Raw genomic sequence first — 16,640 nt, forward strand, 5'->3', positions numbered from 1 at the left:
TTTGGAGGGGGCAGGGCTGGCCAGGGCAGAAGAGGGCAGGACAGCACAAGGGCAAGGAGTGACTGGTATTCCTTTAGCAACAATGGAATCAGAAACAAGTATTACATGCACTCTGTGTCATGAACTAAGGGATGGGGACTGTACCAGCCTTACCAAGGGCAGGACAGAAATTTAGCTAAGGCTTGGGTCAAGAAGAGCGGTCACAGCACAAGCTTCTAAGGCCATGACTCAAACTGGAAATAGCTATGGTCATCTTCATGGTCTGTGCTAAACTAAACTGCTCCAGGAGGCTCTGGGGACTTTGCAGCCCACAGCACAAAGTTTCACCAGAGAAATCTTCCAATGGATGCCACACCTGGAACTGCTCCATCCCCTTCCCTCCGGCCCCACATGATGCATATGAGCCACCTTGTCTTCTCTCCCAGGCTCTTCTTGGGTGTGAGAAAGAGAGCAAGGGGAGATGAGCTGTTTCTCCAGCCGCCCAAGGGCAGGCAGGTCCCAGTGAAAGGTTAGAAGGAAGAATCCAAAGGCAAAGCAGGCCTTGCTGTCAGGATACCCAACCTCAGCTGCCTGGCTCTCCAGCTGGGTGGCTTCCAAGAGGCAGCAGCATTCAGCCTTGGCCCCTGAGCACAGTGGCCCATACTGTCCTCACTGGCTGGGATACAAGGGCTGCATGTTCTCAGAATTTCCTGGCCTTGATGTGTACCTCTGCTGGGATAGCTGTGGCCTCCTCCCTCACCCCAGTTGCCTGAACAGTAGATCCAGGAGCTGTAGGCCCTGGCCATCATTCTCACAACACAGCCATCAACAGTCACAAGATTCAAAGCAGGCAGCTTTCAGCAATGGTGACAGGAAGGTGGCCCCTGGCTGAGACTACTGTCACCATACCATGACCCTACAAGACTTGATGGTGGCTCAGTGTGGATTTGTTTACCTTTCCAGCATGAAGCCACATTTGCTTCCCTTGTGTGGGAAAGCATAGGAGTTGCATTTGTCTGAGGGTTAGTGGGCCAGGGGACACTGGAAGAACACAGCTGAAGCACCCCAGCTGCCACACATAGCAGAGCTTCCAGACACAGCTGCCATAACCCCCACATCAGTTCATTCCCAGGTGGGCACAATAGCCTCCTCACTGAGCAGACTCAGTCCAGACATAATAGAATAATCCACACACAGACTTAACAGGTCAATATTCATGTGTTTTCTGTGGCATCAAAAATTTATAAATGTTCCTGTTCCTGAATGCTTTTGATGAAGAAAGTAGACTATTCACATGAATAGCACAGTACTGGCTGATGCCCTCTGTAGCATCTCCAGTGTTCCAAGTATTCTGATGACAATGATGGTGAAGGTAGTGAACGAGAGTGAAAGAACATTCTTGTGTGCAAATGTTGTACATCTCTGCCAAAATCACTGGGAAGAAAAGGGTGAGGGAGAAAGATTGTGCAGAGGGGAGGAGGGTAAGGTGGGCATGGGACCTTAGAACTGCAGCTTCTCCCACCAGAGACCAGAATTTGCAGTCTCAGGAGACAGCACACCAGATCCCATTCCCAGCTCTCAAAATGGGCTACCACAACTATAATGAAAGCTGTCTGCTTTATACTAGGATCCAGTTACATGTTTCATAGGGGATATTAAATAATTGAGATGTGTTGTTTTCATGGGTAAGCAAAACAATGTTGAATGGTTCTCCATTGCTTATGAAACAAAATCCAAGTTCTCAGCCTGGTAAAGTCTGGCTTCACTCTTTTTCCACAGCTTCGTGTCCTTTATTGCTTCACATACTCTGCCCCCAGCCTCACTGAACCATCATGTTTGACACAAGCCCTGGTCTTTCTACCCTCATGGGTTTGACACTATTCCATATACCTGGCGTGTCCTTCCCTCCCATCTCTGCATTTCCAACCCTTGCTCATGATTCAGATCTTAGCCAGGAAGCCCTTGTCTATTCCATGTCCCCTTCGACCCCTGCCTGTGCCTCACTTGGAGCATTTATGTCTTTGTTCAGCTCCCACTGCACCTGTGGCATTGCCCCTTCTAGACCGAGTTACAGCAGGCAGAGATCAGAGCAGGTGTTGTTGGCCCCTAGAATATCATGCCTTATAGACTGAGCCTTCCCTGTGTTCCAGTGAACATCTTGGTGACTTAAGTCCCTAGCAGTTACCTGGAAAATTTTTCCTAAAAATCCCAGCTACTTGAGGCAGGAGCATCAAGTGGGAAGTCAAGCTGGTGAGGCCCTCAAACCTTGTTGGGCAACTTCCCAGCAGCCAAAATGTAACCCATTCCCCTAGCCATAGGCCCCAAAAGAGCCTTCCTCCTCCATTCACCTATTTAGTGCAGGTATATATGCTCATAAGCTTCTCAATGTTAGCCAATCAACTTGTAGCCCTTCCTCAGGGAGAGACTCAGAGATGAGGATGTGCAGAACATGCTGGAGTGCCCTGTAGAGGAGGTAGTGTCCTGACCTCTGAGTTGCCACTTTCCTATTGGACTGGAGGGAGGCTGGTGCTTAGTAGATGAGAAAACTGGGTAGAAGTTGAGGTGGCAAGTGTTCCTGGTAGCGGCTCCAGTGAACCCCTGCAAATGGCTCTGTGGCACACAAAAGGCAGGAACACTGCAGGGAGATGGGGGTGGGGGGTGGGCGGGGAGGAAGGGGAATTGGCAGTGACAACTGAATGCCAAGAGGCCCAAAACTTCCAGAGCCATGGATGTTTCCTGCTTAGATGGAGGCCTTGACCCTGAAGGTCAAAGGGTAATTAACCACATGGTCACCTTGTAGATGAAACAAAACCCACAACCCTGCAGAATCAAAACATGTCAAAGGCATGGAGGCAAAGGTCAACAGACAGGACAGACAAATTGCAGTATTTATAATCATGTGTTCAAGTGTTTGTGTAATCTATTTACAGCTTTAGCCCACCAGCTTGTGGGGAAGGTAGGTGGGAGAGGAGCTAGAAGTTCAGCTGAAGTGGGGTGTGACTTCAGCTGGGAACCAGGTTAAGGGGGAATTTACACCCAGAACCTTGGAGCAAGTGATCTTCTACGAAGGGCAGACTGCATGTTTAGAGGGGTGTTGTGGACAGCAAGTGACCTGGGAAGGAGGTGGGGCCACCTAGTTTAGTGCTGTTCCTGTATTCTCTTCCCCTCAGCTGCCTACAGACAAGGCGCCCCAGTTTCCATATAGTATATGGTGCTGAGGAAAGCAAGACATTGAATTTTATCTTAGATTTCTACCGTCTATCCACTCTCATGCTCTGAAACTTTGGGCAGATCACTTGACCTTCCTGTGCCTGTGCTGACTCTCTGAAACATGAGAGAAAAGATAAGAGACCTGTTCCAGAGTGGGGGCTAGACATAAGAGCCCTCATGGATGAAGGAAAGAATGAATGAATGAGCAAACACATGTCAATCTGCCCCCTGCCAGTCTGGCTCCCATGCTGGTTCTCAGTGCTAATGAAGACACAGAGGGGTACCTGGTCCCTGAGAGGATCAACATATTGCAGATACTTGCTGCATTCACACCCCCTCTCCTCTTGGTTCAACTGGGTCCTCTTTCTTGGTCCTTTCTGCTCAGCTTACAAGCATGCCCAGGACAGTGTCCACTCCAAGCCACCCTTCAACCTTTCAGACCCACTTTCTCTTTTGATGACTGCACTTTCCCCTTCAGCCCCCTGGCCCCCACCTGGGAAACGATCCGTGACTCCAAAACATCAGTAGCCTATCCCTGCTCTCCCTGCTGGCCTCTAGTCCTATAAATCCCACTGCACACTAGACATCTCCCCATGAATGTCCCCTAGACACTTCAAGTCAGCACAACCAAAAACTATCTCTCAGGGAACTTACACCTTCATCCTCTCAGCCACTCAAATTACTAGTCAGACATTGGCCTTGACTTCTCTCTTTCCCCAGTATATCCTCTTGGGCATAATTGTCTGTTTCCTCCACTGACACACAGTATGGGCAGGGAAAGTGTAAATGAATGAGGTAGTGATGAGTAAACAGATGGCTAGATGGTCTACATGGTCTCATATAGGTATCAGGGAAGATCTGTTGTGCAATGGGCTGTCTCCTTTCCAGCAGAGCTTTTCCAGGCTCCTGCTTGGTCACAAACACATTTTCAGGTTCTGGACACTTAGCTCTAGGGGTCCTCTAGATTGGGACCAGCCTATGAGGCTACATACCATGGTACCAGCCTCAAGAAGAAGGTTTGATGGCTCTTTAAGGGAGCACATAGGCTGGGCTTCTTGGTGTCAGCTTCCCATACCTTATGGTAACCAAGAACATTCAGAGTCTGTTCCTGTGGTTACTCAAGCCTGGGCCATTGGACAGAGCCCAGACATGGACCAGGAGTACAGGACTTATATGAATGAAGGATGTTTCCCTTATCTGTGTCTTGGAGCTCTTGGTTTCTTCTGTTCCTGCCCTACACACCCCACCAGCAGCTACCTGGTGGTACCAACAGTAGGCTCCAGGTTGGTAGGCAGCACCATTCACGCCCATGCATGAGGGAAGCTTAGAGCAGGCAGAAGTGTCACTGGAGTTCTGGCCACAGGCCCCCAAACTTGAGGCGGGCCTTGGTTGGACTCATTTCTTGTCGTCTCTTGCCCCCTGGCGTATAGTTGCAGTATTGCAGCTCTCCAGTGGCCTCCCTTGTGACCAAATCCACTAACATTTCCTGAACACCTACTTCAGGACCAGACCCTATGCCCAGCAAAATTCTATTCTCAAGACTTTGGTCCAGCCCTTAGCAACCTTGTATCTCTCACTTCTCTAGTATTCAAGTGCCTTCAAACCCATGGTCCATCATGTAGTCATTCCTATCCTTACTTTCCTTTGTCACAATCGCTGACAAATCTCCAACTTTGAATGAACCCTACTATTTGTCTTCTGTGTGCCTGCACTTAAGCGTCTCTGTGTCTCTAGACAGAATTACACAAGCTGGCAGATTGTGCAGTACTATAGATTTACAGTCTCCAGCTGCATCCAAGCACACTTCAATGCTCAGAAGGACGTCCATGTTTTGTGTTTGCCAATCTGATTCTCAGAATGGTGACTTGCCTCTCAAAGTCCTCAGATCTTCCCACTTCACTCTTTTCCTCAAGCTAAAATGATGGAAGTAGCCTTTCTCCTTTATAAGGGTGATGCCTTCTCTGCATTCTGAATGCCATCCCTTCCCATGTGACCCTTTCTCTGCATCATCGGATTACCCCTCTTTACTTGACCATCACCATGCTGTAATATTTCCTGTCTTGAACAAAACTCACCCCTTAACTTCCACATCCCTCCTCAGCAAGTACCACATTTCTCTGCTCCCTTTCCAAGCACTTGTCTATAGGTACTATCTCCACTTCCCCTCTCCCCCAGTGTATTATCAACATGCTCAGATCCAGCTTCAGCCCCTACCATTGAAATAGCTCTTACCATGTTTGCCTATGAACTCCATGTTGTCAAATTAGCTCTGCATTTCTATGCCATACTGTTGTTACTTTGCCTCTCAGCAGTATTGACCCACTGGACAACCCCTTTTTTCTGTTAACATGCCCTTCTCTAAGATGGTATACCTCTCTTCTGTTGCCTGCATCTCTTACTTCACTGGTTGTTCCTTCTCACTCTCCTTTGCTGGTTCTTCTGCCTGACTTCTAAATACTAGAGGGCACAGAACTTTGATTTTAAGTTTTTTCTCTACCTCCTTCCATGCCCTAGGTGATCACATCCAGTCCCATAGCTTTAAGTCACACACACACACACACACACACACACACACAAAACACTCTACCTTCCTTTACTGAATGAGACCCATATAAGCAACTTCCTAATTTATATCTCAAAACTTAGATACCTAATTGTCATTTCCAGTTTAATATGCCCCAAACAAAACCTTTGAGATCCTACAAGCCTGCCCCATAGTCTTCCTTCTTTCAGTAAATAGGACCCTCATTCACCTAAGTCTCTAAGCCATAAATCTAGTGTATGGATTGAATTGAGTCCCCCAAACATTCATATGGTGAAACCCTAACCACCCGGTATTTCACAATGTGACCTTATTTGGAAATAGGGTCATTGAAGATGTTATTAATCCAGATGAGGTCATACGGGAGTAGGGAAGGTCCCTAACCCAATAAAACTGCTATCCTTATGAAAAGGGGAAATTTGGACACAAGTGTTCACACAAGGATAGTCCCATGTGGACATAAAGGTAGAGATTGGGGGGATACTTCTATACTTCAAGTAAGGCCAAAAGTTTTCATCAAATCACCAGAAGCTAGCTGTGGGAAACACATTCTCTCTCACAGCCTCAGAAGAAACCAATCATGCCAACATCTTGATCTCGTACTTTTAGCTTCCAGAACTATGAGGCAATACATTTCTCTTGTATGAGCCACTGCTGTTGAATGAATTACATCCCCCCAAATTCATGTGTTGGAAGCCTAAACCCCAATGTGACTGTATTTGAGGAGATGGCTTTTAGGGAAATAAGGTTAAATGAAGTCAGAAGGGTGGGGAATCTAGTCCAATAGGACTGGTGTAATTATAAGAAGAAGAACACCAGAGATTCCTCTCTTACTGTGTGCACACAGAGGAATGGCCATGCGAGGACACAGTGAAAAGGCAGCCATGTGCAAGTCAAGAAGAGGGCCCTCACCAAGAACCACATTTGAAGCACACTGATCTTGGACTGATAGCCTGCAGGACTGTGAGAAATAGATATGTGTTGTTGAAGCCCCACCCCATTGTATGGCATTTTGTTATGGCAGCCCCAGTTTGTGGAACTCGAACCAACCAATGGACTCAGGGTAACTCTGAACTACTTCCATTTTCCAAATGCTGCACATCCACCCAATATACGTATCTTGTTTGGTCTACCTCCAAAATTGATCTGGAATCCATCTACCGCTCTCTGCCCCTAAGGCTCCCACCATCATCTCACACAGTACATAACATTTTGCTTTCTAAGCAGGCAACTATAGAATTTACCAATGATGATACATTTTTGCAATGTGTAATTTCCAATATCTATGACTTTTGTTTCTTATTCTAATCTTAGCACACTGTTTCAACTAAAATCCCCTCTCTTGTTATAAACTCTCATAACAATGCAAATCACCTCAGCTTCTACTCATATACTATTTTGTTGAATAAATAAGTAAATAGACCTACCCATATTGAATAAGTAATAATTTAGCTTCTGCTCTCACCTGTGAACTATATCGCAAAGTGGGGCACAGGCTGATTTCCCACTCTCTCCAGAGTCCGGGGAATAGGGTGGAAATGGAAGACGTACTCTAAAGGAAGCAAGTAGTGGTTTGTTAGGTAGAGGTAAAAATGATGGAGAGATCATTCTGAGCTAGAAGTGCAATGTCCACACAAGCTTCTACTGGGTCTCACCTCCAAATGGATGTCACCATTTAGAGACGATGGTGAGGAGGGTGGACATTACAAGGAAAGGAAACATCCACGGCAAAGGCTTGGGAGACATGAGTGCTATAACCCCACCTCACTCTATGAGCTCCCACCCCTTCTAGGCTTCTGGATTTACGTTTTTCTCTAACTGCAAAGCCATAAAAAAAGAGATAAAATGTATCAGGTATCTTTCAGATCCGTGTGTGGATGGAGCTATGTTTAAAAAAAGATAGAAGGAAATGCAAAGGAAAAACAAAATAATAGATTTATCTACATTAAAATAATAAATGTCTGTATGCCAAAAAGATAAGCAACAGGAAGGGGCAAGCAAGAGTGTAAATATGTGCTATAAATCAGTGTACCTAATGTGCAAAGAACATATGTGAATCAATAAGAAAAACACTAAGTTTGCAGCAGAGGAGTAAGAGCATAGATAATTCACAGAAAAGGAGTTTCATTGCTAGGGACTCATAAGTCTACTTTTAAGAAAGTCTCAGTCACATGAGGACATAGTGAAAGTAGAGGCTGGGTAGAATCTGTCTGTAATCCATATCACCCCTGATTTACAAGAGAAATTCAGTGGTTATATATGGAGTTTATGCTGAAAAATGAATAATGAAAATGAAATAATGAAAAATGAATAATTTGGGGGGTGGAAAAGGCCTTTTCAAGCATGAAACAACAAAGGGAGAAAATGGTCAAATGCCAAAGATGTGTGTACCACCGAGACCATACCAGCATTGCTTACAGTGGAAAAGAGAGCCGTAGGAGTAGGAAGCAGGAGAGAAGTCAGAAATAAGGACATATTGGTTCAGTCCTACTCTGTGTTTCAGTGACAGGGAGAGCTACCCATAAGATCACAAGATCTTGTTATGGGAAAAGAACTCACAATTCCTTTTTCTGTGTGTGAAAGAAAATACAAATGTGGAAGAAAACATCAGAGAGATAGATTCCAAATACTGAAGTGATTCTCACCAGGTGGTGGGATTAGGGGTGATTTTAACTTTCTATCTTATGTAAGTATGTTTTGCTGTAATATTTTAATAATGTGCATGCTACAGCTTTCATAATTAGATTTTAAAAAGGAAATAAAAAACGTCTTTACATCGTATGAACTAAATGATGTAAAATTGGATTTGTGGAGTGAAAAACAGGAAGGCAATATATACAAATTTTAATAATGATTTTACTGGCTAGTGGGATTTCTAAAATTGCCACAATGGGAGAATATTTTATGATCAGAATTGAAAAAAGTATAATTCCTGGGCTGTGTGGAAAGGAGATTATAAAAGGAGGAAGGAGTCTGGACTACAATCATGTAGGGGAGGCAGGCAGGCTGCAAGGAAACATGAATGAATCACAAAAATGGCAGGGAGTGGCAGGTGCTCTGAAGGAAAGCACCCCAGGACTAAGAGGTAACTGTAGGAGGGACGAGCAGAGGGAGAGTGATCTTCTCTTCTGATCTTCTCTTCTGCCACTCCTCCACACTGATCTCCCTTCCTCATGTCCCAAGTTTCACAATGATTAGTTGACAGGCGATACATGAGGCATGTGCTCTGGCACTTAGAAGCCAATTCTATACTTCAGCAAGGCACTGGTTTAGTTGGCGCTGTCCCCAAAGGTGGAGAAAGGGCACACTGGAAACTCTCACCCCTCACTGGAACCAGGGAAGTGGATGGGAAACTCCCTCATGGCAGCCTTGCACCAGACAGGCAGATGAGGAAGCGTCTTGCAACCTCAAAAAACCACCCATCTTTCAATTTCAATGCTCCTGGGAGGATCATGGGGCCTTCCACCAAGACTTGAGTCAGGCTGCAGTTGAACTTTGCCTACCTGGCCTGTGTGGAGGTGTGCAATATTGCCAAAATGCCATGGTTGAGCTCTTCCCTGATGCTCCTTGCTCCTCAGAGATGTGAAACACACTGCTGCCTCGGAGCCTTTGCATTTGCTGTTCTTGTTTCCAGAATACTCTGCTATCTGTACAGCTATCTGTATTTTAAATGCTGCTCAAATCTTACTAATCAGTGAGTTCTTCCTCAACCAGCCAATTGAAAATTGCAATTACCTTCACCCCCTAGCCATTCCCATCCCCCCTTTCTGCTTTGTTTTTCTCCATAGGCTTTACCACAATCCGACATGCCAAGAGGAACATTTTTTTTACATTTCACTTACATTTCAGCTTTTGAAATCAAGATGACCATCATTTACAATGCTGCCAGCCAAGCACCAATCAAAAGTGCCAACATAAAAACTTGAACAGTACATGTCGGTTTTTGAGAAGAAATCCCTGAGACAATAGGGACTCACTTCTTTCAACTCTAGGAACCAGTGGCTATGGCACAGGGTGGAGAGTGGTGCCTGACGTGGTAAATCAAATGGGATCAGTTACATTTCCTAAGCAGGAGTCCAAAGTGGACTAGCCCCTAGGAATTGCAAAGCATGACTTAGGGCCTGCAGGCTTAAAAAAAATACATTCTTTAAAGAAAGGACTCCTCCCCAACACTCCTGATGGTACAGAGGACAATACTGCCATCCAAAACTCTTGGTCAAAAAATGATTCAGGAGGGCTGGCCTCTGAATGGCAGCAAGTTTACTTTAACCAATTTATTTTGCTTTATTTTTCCTTTTTATGCAAGCACCAGAGACATCTATGATAAAGCTCAATGTCTGATAAAGTCTAAAAGAGTTCTTTTTTTAAAAAAAATGTTTATTTACTTTTGAGAAAGAGTGCAAGCAGAGGAGGGCAGAGAGAGGGAGACAGAGAGCCAGATGCAGGGCTCAGACTCATGAACAAGATCATGACCTGAGCTGAAGTCTGATGCTTAACCAACTGAGCCACCCAGGTGCCCCCAAAAGAGTTCTTTTAATAAGTACAAAATTAAAATTTTAGATGGTAAGGAAGTGTTGTATCATGGCTTAATTGGAAGCATGGCTTAATTGCTAGATCATGCAATTGATGACACCTTAGCTTTTATGGAACATTATCTATATTGTGCTTATTTATTTATTTATTTTTTTTACGTTTATTTATTTTTGGGACAGAGAGACACAGAGCATGAACGGGGGAGGGGCAGAGAGAGAGAGGGAGTCACAGAATCGGAAACAGGCTCCAGGCTCTGAGCCATCAGCCCAGAGCCTGACGCGGGGCTCGAACTCACGGACCGCGAGATCGTGACCTGGCTGAAGTCGGACGCTCAACCGACTGCGCCACCCAGGCGCCCCATATATTGTGCTTATTTATTAATGTGTTGTCTGTCTTCCCTCACTGGAACGTCCATGCATACAAGACCTTCCATTGACTTGGGTCACTGCTATGACCCCACCCTCTAGAACATACCTATGCATAGTGAGTGCTTCATAAACTCCATAATCTGACCTCTAATGTTTCATATCTTTCATCAGTGTCCTCTCGCTTAAGTGTCTGCTCCCAAAGAACAGAGGCTGGTGGTCAGTGGCACCTCTGCCCACTTGGTGAACATTCCAGTCAGGCAGTCGCTCTGGGGGGCTCAGTCCCTTTCTGAAAACTGGCATGATTCTGGTTCCCCACCCCCAAACATAAGAGCCATGGTCAAGGTATGTATTTAGACCTCAGTTTGGAGCACTCAAATATATTTTATGGATAATGGTATCCAGAGAGGCCTGGCATAGGAAAGAAATGCACCTGCAGGGGGTCATGGTCATAGCTACAGTGTCTACAGTATCCAGGAGGTGGCAGTAGGGAAAATGAAATGCACCAAGGTTGAGGTCCCTTATCTATTTAAGTATCTTTTCCTGGAGTAGTGTGTGTGTGTGTGTGTGTTGGGATAGAAGGGATGTGTGGTTGTGATGGGTTAGTTGATGGCCACTCAAACCCATCTTTGGTTCCCCAGTCCTTGTGCAGCATAATCTTTGAGAAGGAGACATTGTCTTTGAGGGTAGAGGTTCCTCTACCCTCCCATCACGGAAGGTGGCTAAAAGGATGATGACTGCCTAGAGAAAGGCAGAAAAATTTCACTGCCAGGGCAGAGTTTCCAGGAACCTTTAAGTCACTGAAGGAACTTTTCCTTACTCTTTAGAGAAAGACTAGTCTCCAATCTTAGGAAGTTCCTTGGCTGTCCTTAAACTTCCAGGACTCTGAACCCTCAGACCCTGTCTCCACAAGAACTTGCTGGACCATATGAAGGGGGATTCTCAGCACTTGAGCTGATTGCTGACAGTCAGTCCAATACCAGTTGGGAAGGCAGAAGCTAGAATAGGAGCGAGGGAGGAGGTATTGGGGCTCAGGAATAGACTAGGACCAGATGGGGTCTGGATCCAGGATGGAGGTGGGGCTGAGGGATGGAATGGGAAGAAGCTCTGTGTAGGAGAGATGGTCAGGGCTGGGGGAGCTTTATGGAAGAAGCAAGACTCTGGACATGAAACTTAGGGAATAGATGAAGCACAATGATAAAGCTCAGGTGAGGGTTGAGGAATAGATGAGAATCATGGATGTCACTGGGGGCTGATCTGGGGGTCAAGCCCAAGAAAGAGGTGAAGGTCACTGCTGGGGTTGGAATGGGCAGACTCTGGGAGCATGGATGAAGCTACACATTATCACCATGAGCTGGCCTGGGGTGAGCAGTCCACAGACTGGGAGGCTCTAGGCAGGGGTTAGAAACAGAATGACCTGGCTCCCCCTGTCCCTATTCCCAGCTTTGTTTTCCTCTACTGTACATCTACCAACTACCTTCTTAAGTATTCTCTGTGTTTGCTAGTTTATTGTTTCTCTTCTCCAACCAGAATGGAAGCAGAGCAGACCTTGGTCTGTTTGATTCACCTTTATGTCACCAGCACCAGGCGTAGCACCTGGTACATAGTAGTAGGTGCTCAGTTAAATGTTCAGGGGTAAGGCTCAGGGAAGGCATGGTAGTTTGGGACATGGAATATGGCACGTGCTAGGGTGTAAGCTTAGTGGTGGGGTGACCTTCAGGACAAGTGAGATTGAGGGAGGAGGGAGGCTCTGGGAACAGGTGAAGCTCGGGAATGGTATGCCTCTCAGGTTCACAATGAAACCAAGGAATGGAATAAGAGATTTGGAAGGAGAACGCTTCAAGGGGTCTGGTATAAGAGGTTGTTAAATACGTACATTCTTGGTGATTTCAATACCCACAGAAATGATTCAAACCCCTTGTCTCTCAGTCTCTTGACCTACTCTCCACCAATACTCTCTCCCTCCTCCTTATGCTTGTGGTCATATCCTGAGCTCTTGCCGTTATCTGTCACCACCATATCTCCATAACCTCCATATCCCACTCTCTGAAAGCCAGCTCATTTCTTTTAATACTACAAGAACTCCAGCAATCTTTTGACTGCCACTGGGACCCTTCAGCCAACAATGCTACTGTTGTTTTCACTGCCATTCACCAAACACTGACTCTATCCTTACTTCTCTTCTTACCCATTAATCCATGATCAATCACCATCATAATTTCTCCCAAGAATCCACACAAAACTCCCATGTCCTTCTGCCATTTATTTGTATTTATGTAGCAAAACTCAACCCAGTTAAAATCCAACTTTCCACCTACTCTGGGTCTGCACCCCTGAGATTGAATGTGGTTGGTGGAAAGCATGGAGACATGCTGAGTAATTACACTTTAAATTAACCTCAAGTGAACCCTTAATGCAGCCCAGCAATCATGCTATGTTTCCATACAATATCCAGGCTTCCTTCCTCCCAGAACACTGTTTCAAGCCTTTTCTCCTAAAACCACTGATACTCCTCTCCTACCCCCACTCCCAGCTACTAGCCTGGCTTCCTGTTTCACTGAGAAGAGAAGCCACCAGAAGACAACTGCTCCAAGCTCCACCACCACCTCTCCCTCCTCCCTGCATCTGTGCATCTTTTTCCTGCATCAACTTTTTCCTTCTTTACTGGCCCATTGGCACATAAACATGTTACCATGCCATAATTTCTCCCATTTTAAAAAATACTTAGTTTTTAAAAAATGTTTTATTTTCGAGAGAGAGACTGTGTGTGTGTGTGTGTGTGTGTGTGTGCACGTGCGTGTGTGTGTACAAGCAAGAGAGTGGCAGACACAGAATCTGAAGCAGGCTCCAGGCTCTGAGCTGTCAGCAGAGAGCCTGATGCAGGGCTCAAACCCACGAACTGCGAGATCATGACCTGAGCCAAAGTCAGAGGCTTAACTGACTGAGCCACCCAGGCATCCCTAATAAAATACTTTTATCTTATTTCCTCATATTCCTACAACCACCACTCTCCTATTTCTCTGCTCTACTTTGCAGCTCAACTCCTCAAAAGAGTTGTCAGTCATCACTGTTTCCAATTTCTCTTTTCCTACTCTTGATTGAAAACACTCTGATCCGCCTGTATGCCCCTGCATCTCCATGGAAATTGTTCTCAAAGGCCATCAATGACCTCCACATTGTTAAACACAGTGATCAATTCTTTGTCTTATTACTAGTCTAGTCAGTGGGATTTGAATAATTGGTCAATCCTTCCTTCCACTGAAGAAAGTGGTCAAACCTCCACTTTCTTCAGTTGGGTCTACATTCTGCTGGCTTCCCCCTACCTCGCTGTTCCTTCTTTCCCAGTCTCATTTGCTGGTTCCTTTTCATCTGTCCCACCTCTAAATGTTGGGCTACTCATGGCTTGGTTCTTGGGTTGCTTTGCTTTTTCTATGCTCACCCCCTGATTGACCTCATCCTGTCTCATGATTTTTAATATCGAGTACATGGTATTCTTTCTCCAATTATATCTGCAGCACTGATGTTGTCCCTGAACTCCACACTCCTTCATCCAACTGATCCTATTACTGTCTTTCTCAATTCAGTTAATGTACCTTCATCCTTCCTGTTCCTCTGGCTAAAACCCTGAGAGCTGTCCTTGACTCCTGTCTTTCCGTCATAGCCTAATACCAATCTGTCATCAACACCTATCCAGAATCTGCATACCTCTCACTGCCTCCACTGTGTCACTTGGTGTAAAACACCATTGTCTCTCACCTGGATTATTTCAAGAGTCCCAAAATAGTCTCCTGCTTCAACTCTTGTCTTTCTTTAACCTTTTCTTAGAGATCAGCCAGAGTGATCACTTGTATGAAAATAGACATCACATTGCCCCTCAAGGTCTCTCCATATCACCCTAATAGCCAAAGGCCTCACAATGGGATGCAAGGCCCTGCACAATCTCTCATCACCCTCTGTTGAAGCCTCCCTAGCTTCATCCCCACTGTCCTCCTCTCTCAGTCCCTCCAGTGCAGCACATCAGCCTACTGGTTGCCCCCAGGATGTGCCAGGCATGCCCCTGATTCCAGGGCTCTGGCACATGTGGATCCCACAACCTAGAGCATTATGGCCCCTCATATCCTTTGGGTCTTGACTCAAATGCCATCTCCTCAGTGGGGTCTTCCCTGACCACTGTATCTAAATACTCCACACTCCAAGACCCTTCTCTGTTTCATTGTTCTCCATAGCACCAATCATTACTTAACATCCCATATCTTTGACTTCTTTGTTTTCTTGTCTAAACTTCATGAGGATAGGACCGTTTGTTTGTTGTATTGGCTCCTGTAATCCCAGGTCCTAGAATACTAGCTGGCACATAATAGCAGTGAGTAAATACTTGATGTCTTAATTTGCTTGGCCTGCCATGACAAAGTACCACAGGTTGGCTTCAACAACAGAAACTTATTTTCTCATAATTTTGGAGGCCAGAAGTCTGGGATCAAAGCATTGTTAGAATTGGTTTATTCAGAGGCCTCTCTCCTTGGCTTCTAGATGGTTGCTTTCTCCTGGTGCCTTCACATGGTTTCTCATATGTGTGCCTGTGTCCTAATCTCCTCTTCTCATATGGGCATCAGACAGATTGGAGTAGGGCCCACCTCAATAATGTCATTTTAATTTAATGACCTCTGTAAAGAGCTTATCTCCAAATATAGTCACATTCTAAGGTAAGGAGGTTAAGAGTTCAATATGTAAATTGGGGAGGGCACAATTTAGCCCATGATACTTGATTAGTTGGTTAATCAATGTACAAAGATGAATTGGGGCTCTTATGGGCTAAGGATCAGTGTTTAGACTCAGAGATGTGGTGAAGCTTGGTGAGGATATAAAGGGAAGGGGGGCAGAAGAGTTCATAGAAGAGTTCAATTCTGAGATGGATGAGGATTGGGTAGAGAATGAGGTGCCAAAAGTGAGTGAGGCTGGAAGAGGGTACTTGTCTCAGACAAAGGAAGAGACACAAGGATAGGGTTAGGGAGATGCCATGTGGAGGAAGATGATGGAATCAGTGCAGCTGAGAGGTGAGGAAAGGAGGGACTGGCCACGGCTCGCAGAGGGGAGGAGGAGAAGAATCAGGAGTGAGCTCACCCTAGAGCAGTAGGGTGGTTCAGATGCTGGGATAGGATCGAGGATGTTGAGAATGTCACCAATGGGCAAGATTGCCTGTATACTTTGTGGGCCCCAGTGCAAAATGAAAATGCATGTCTCTTTTTCAAAAAGTATTCAAAAAGAATTTCAAGATGGAGACAGCAGAACCTTAAACCAAGTATAGAGAATGCACCCTTGAAGCTGGTCCTGCATGATGGGATATGGATCAGGAACAGAGGCACGTGAGAAGTTTGGAGAAGGTTGGGTAAAAGGTCTTTTCTCTTCTACTGTATTGGGAATTTTTAGTGAAATATGATCTGCCTTTTGCCATATTTTATTATTATTAGCAACTACATACTCTTTTAGAGGTGGATCCTCCCACAATCCTTAGTGCCCTACATATGTGATTTGGATGTGTGCCAAGGTATGTTTATTGAGATCACCAGTGTAGCAAATAAGAGAAGGGTGCATGTTGGCTGTGATGGAGGAGAGAGAGTGAAAGAGAGAGAGTGAAAGCTCACAGGGAGACTATGGCATCACTCTAGGATTTGGATAACGAGGATCTGGACTGCACCAATAATCTGGGGGAAGTGCAATTTGGTTGGAAAATAAAGCTCCTTGAGCGTACCAACCTGCCACATGCCTAGCCAAGGCAGAGAAGCCAGTGACCAAGCCTTTCCCACCTGGTGCAGACCAGGGGATATTCAGACAAAGGTCTCAAAGCAGTTTTTGGGAGGATGGAGGCCTTCATCCCTCCCAAGGTGGTCCCTGGGAGTGCCTAGAGCCCTCCTGAGGGGAGTTAGAAAGCCTTCTGAAGAAGCCAAGGTCTGGAGTTAGCCAAGACCCAGGTTCACCTCAGGGAAGAAGCAGGGGCCAGAGCTGCTGGTAGT

The sequence above is a fragment of the Leopardus geoffroyi genome, chromosome X, assembly GCF_018350155.1.
Source record: "Leopardus geoffroyi isolate Oge1 chromosome X, O.geoffroyi_Oge1_pat1.0, whole genome shotgun sequence".
NCBI lineage: Eukaryota > Metazoa > Chordata > Mammalia > Carnivora > Felidae > Leopardus > Leopardus geoffroyi.